At 44.2% G+C, this 5,000-nt stretch overlaps 1 protein-coding gene across 5 annotated transcripts in view; it reads right to left on the bottom strand.

Annotated features, from left to right (window-relative positions):
- Positions 1 to 5,000, bottom strand: part of milt (trafficking kinesin-binding protein milt) — a 493,384-nt gene that overhangs the window by 136,086 nt on the left and 352,298 nt on the right. The gene's annotated exons all lie outside the window — the stretch shown is intronic.

The following is a 5,000-nucleotide window of genomic DNA, read 5'->3' as shown; positions in this document are numbered from 1 at the left end:
CCAGGTATGACAAAAAATAAGTAAATAAATAAATTTAAAAATCTAGACATTATTTACGAGCTTCATGTTAATACTTTCCCTCATTTACTGTAAATGCGTTAAATAAATGGAGGTACACACACGCACGCACGCACGCACGCACACACACACATACACACAATTATATATATATTACATATATATATATATATACATACATATATAAAATCATACAGACTGTATGCGTGCGTGTATATTTCATACGAGCGCATAAGTAACATACGAATGCATACACATGTATGTACACATTGTGTGGGCGTATTCACGCCCAGTTTTCCGACATTACGCCTAAAGCTCATCGACGCTCTCTTCCCTTCCGGGTTTTTTTGTAACAACGCCCCTATGCGAGGGCAAACGAGGTCATCCGGCGACCTCCGTGACCTCGTTACGTCATCATCCGCTGGCAAATCAGATTGAAGAAGTTGTTTTTGTACTTGTATATTACTATTGGAGGATTAAATACTACAACTACTACTACTACTAGTAGTGCCCCTCCCCCCCAAAAAAAAAAATTGACAGAGAGAGAAAGAGAGAACATAGGAGAGAGCTGAAAGAGAAGAGAGCTGAAAGAGGAGAGAGCAGAAAGAGAGGAGAGAGCACAGAGCAGAAAGAGAGGAGAGCAGGATGAGAGGAGAGCAGAAAGAGCGGAGAGAGAGCAGAAAGAGAGCAGAGAGAGAGCAGAAAGTGAGGAGAAAGAGTGAGAGAGTTCCTCAACGTAATGCCTATTTCCACAGACTATACGGAGCCACAAACTACTAAACCCCAACTTAACCAAACAACGAAACCAGAGTCACTACCGCTTAGTGAATTCCTGCCGATGCTATTTACGGACCAAATGGTCTCCTGAGGGCCAAAGAAGAGGCAGAGAATCATTGACCTCCGTGTTCGATCATGCACTGGAAGTAAGACTGGTCTTTGTATGCATGACAGATATGTGCATAGCGGAGCAGAAGAGGGAATACGCCGGGACACGCAGCATTGTACGGCCTGAGTGACAGTGAGAGACGGAGAGAGACAGAATGAGGAAGAGACAGACAGACAGACTGACCGCTAGCACACATACATAGAGAGAGAGAGAAAGAGAGAGAGGAGAGGGAGAGAGAGAAGAGAGAGAAAGGGGATGTGGCAACGGCACGCAGGAGTAAGAGGAGGAAGAGGAAGGTGAGGAAGAGAGAAGGAGGAGGAGGAAGAGGAGGAGGAGGAGGAAGATGAGGAAGAGGAGGAGGAGGAAGAAGAGGAGGAGGAGGAGGAGGAAGAGGGGGAGGAGGAAGAGGAGGAAGAGGAAGAGGAGGAAGAGGAAGAGGAGGAAGAGGAAGATGAGGAAAAGGAAGCTGAGGAAGAGGAAGATGAGGAAGATGAGGAAGAGGAAGATGAGGCAGAGAAGGAAGAAGAGAAGGAAGAAGAAGAGGAAGAAGAGAAGGAAGAAGAGGAGGAAGAAGAGAAGGAAGAAGAGGAGGAAGAAGAGGAAGAAGAAGAGGAGAAAGATGAAAATGAAGAAGAGGAAGGCTAGATTGGATTTTCCAGGCCAAATGCGATTACATAACCCAACGAACCAGGTCAAAGAACCCGAGGGGGGGAAGGGGGGTTATCGGGGGGGAGGGGGGTTATCGGGGGGGAGGGGGGTTATCGGGGGGAAGGGGGGTTATCGGGGGGAAGGGCGGTTTAACGGGAGGAAAGGGGGGTTTATCGGGAGGAAAGGGGGGTTTATCGGGAGGAAAGGGGGGTTATCAGGGGGAAGGGGGTTATCAGGGGGGAAGGGGGGTTACCAGGGGGAAGGGGGTTATCAAGGGGGAAGGGGGTTATCAGGGGGGAAGGGGGTTATCAGGGGGGAAGGGGGTTATCAGGGGGGAAGGGGGGTTATCAAGGGGGAAGGGTGTTATCAGGGGGGAGGGGGGTTATCAGGGGGGAAGAGGGGTTATCAGGGGGGAAGGGGGGTTATCAGGGGGGAAGAGGGGTTATGGGGTGAAGGGGGAGGCTATAAAAGCCTAACCCCTCTTCCCCCTCCCCCCACCCCCAGCTCTCATACACGTTCTGATAGAAGCGCTGGTAAACTAGTCCATTATGAAAACATAAGAATAAGAGACTGCAAGAGACCATAAGGCCTACACTAGACAGTTCCTTGTCCATTACCATTTGTCATCTCCATCCATAAAGTTATCTAACAATCTCTTTAGAATACAGGAATGAAGGAGATTGCAAGAGACCATAAGGCCTACATTAGGCAGTTCCATGTCCATTACCACCTTTCAACCCCATCCCTAAAGTTGACCTTATCTTGAAACAACGAATTATCTATTCCATTATAAAAAAAAATATTTTATGTTCAAAATTCCCTCGAAATCCTTATCAGCGTTTCATTGTCTTATTCTCGTAGTCGTATATGGTATAGTATTAACATTAATTAAACAAGAAATTAAATAAAAATAAAAGATAAATTATAATATGACAAATAAGATTGAAGGTGAAAGAAGTAGACGAGGAGATATGGGAGAATTTCTCGCCTTAACGTTTCAAGACCCTGCGGGTTGAAACGTTAAGGCGAGAAATTCTCCCATATCTCCTCGTCTACTTCTTTCACCTTCAATCTTATATATTATAATAATTTATAACACGATAATTTGGTTTTAGGTCAAGAACTCCCCCTATTAGGAGGCTAGTACGGTGCCCCTTACAGAGGACTTAGTAAAAATGGAGTTTAATGAACTATTCCCTTGGTCCAACTCGCTGGCGGGAGGGTTCACGCTGCCGTCAGTCCTCAACCTCCGCTGCAAGTGGCGACGCTCTAAACTGGTCGGCCAGAGAGTATACTATAACAATAATGAATAAATATTCTCAATTTAGTTTTCTCTTGAACAAGATCATCCATTACTGAACACACACACACACGCGTACACACACACGCGTACACACACACACACACACACACACACACACACACACACACACACACACACACACACACACACACACACACACACACACACACACACACACACACACACACACACACACTTTGACCTTTCCTGAAGGCAACAACCCGTGCCCTCCTACTCAACCTCCCTTGGGGGTTGAAGGTTGCGACCAAACACCTCCCCCTCCCACCGCGCCCCTCCAGAAAAAAATATAACAAATAAATGAATAAATAAATATTCGGCAGTTCGACGAGCGGAAAGCAGATTTTTGCTGCTTCTGTGATCAAACACATTCATACATGTTTTATGATCTGTTGACGTTTTACACACACACACACACACACACACACACACACACACACACACACACACACACACACACTAAAGGATGAAAAGATACTTGGAAAAGCTTAGAAGGCGATATAGTCCAAATTGGAACAACACATGGAATTAAAATCTGGTTATGATAATTGGAAAATAATGAGATATAGACAGAGTTAGGACTATATGTTCATGCATTATATGTTAATTTATTATTATTTACTATTTATCTGTTTGTTTATTATTTAACTATACCTATGCATTTTATGTATTTAATTTATTTACATTATTATAGTCTTTATCTATTTTCATTTTATTTTTTTCGCATCCGACCTAGATATGGACCAAAAGGTCTCCTCTGTCGGCATGCTCCGCCTTTGTAATCCTTTCTAAAGGGAATTGACAACATTAAAAGTGACCAAAAATTTTCACATTGAATGAAAATCATTTGAAGCAAGGCATGATTTATGGGAGAATAAGAGACGGAACCCTACGAGTACTGGTCCTCTCCTGTATACTACAATTAGGTAACACACATACATTTCACAAATGGAGACAGACGGGACCCTACGAGCGTTGCTCTCTTTTTGTTAGTACAATCATGTAAACAACAACGAAGACGAGGAAAGATAAAAAAATACGAAAGAAAAATAACGAAAGAAAATAACGAAGAATAACGAAAAAGGCAACGGAAATAATAAAATAAATAACGAAAAACAACGATGAATAAATAACGAAGAATAAATAACGAAAAAATAACAAAAAATAACAAGAAAAATAACAAAATAAAATAACGAAGAATAACGAAAAAGGCAAAGAAAATAATAAATAACGAAAAGACGATGAATAAATAACGAAGAATAAATAACGAATTAAAAAAACGAAAAATAACGAAAAAAATAACGACAATGCCACAACGAACCCGTAACGAGGGGAAGGAGGGGAAAACGAGGGGGAAACGGGCGCTCCAGGTCCAACGAAGGGAGAGAGAGAGGGAGAGAGAGAGAGAGGGAGGGAGGGAGGGAGGGAGAGAGGGAGGGAGGGAGGGGAGACGCCCCTCTCCCACTCCCTCCACCCTAAATCGATCGGCCCCGCCCCTGCTCATTAGACGACTGTGCATTGTGACGTCACATGAGAGGCCCCCGTACAATATCACGTCACATGTAGGGGGCCCCCGTACAATGTCACATCACATATAGGGGGCCCCCTACAATGTCATGTACAGTGTCACGTCACATAGGGGGGGCCCCCTACAATGTGACGTCACACGAAGGGGGTCCCATACAAGGCCACGTGACATGTAGAAGGCCCCCGTACAATGTGACGTCACACGAAGGGGGCCCCTTACAACGTGACGCGACATGTATGGGTCTCACCCCCCTTCCTCTACGTAGCAAAAAATAAAATACATTAAAATAGCAGAAAATAAAATGAAAATGAATATAATGATAAATTAAATAATAATTCTGAAATTGTGAAATATCCTGAGACATCAAAGACGTCTACAACATTATTCAAGACGTCTTCGACGCAACTGTCACGTGCGCACGCAACCGGAAGGGTCAGTTGCCACTGGGCTGGACAGTCGGCCGCTTGCACAACACGGACGAAGACGTCTCAAGGGCCAAGATGTCTTCGTCCTCCTTGGGCCAAGATGTCTTCGCCCTCTTTGGGACGTGTCTGATGTATTTAGACAGTCCATGTAGAAATATGGAAGCATCACGTGGA

This window comes from Oratosquilla oratoria, chromosome 40, assembly GCF_046742065.1.
Source record: "Oratosquilla oratoria isolate Oo_2021 chromosome 40, ASM4674206v1, whole genome shotgun sequence".
Taxonomy (NCBI): domain Eukaryota; kingdom Metazoa; phylum Arthropoda; class Malacostraca; order Stomatopoda; family Squillidae; genus Oratosquilla; species Oratosquilla oratoria.
The sequence above is the reverse complement of the archived record's forward strand: the minus strand, read 5'-3'. Positions and strand labels throughout refer to the sequence as shown.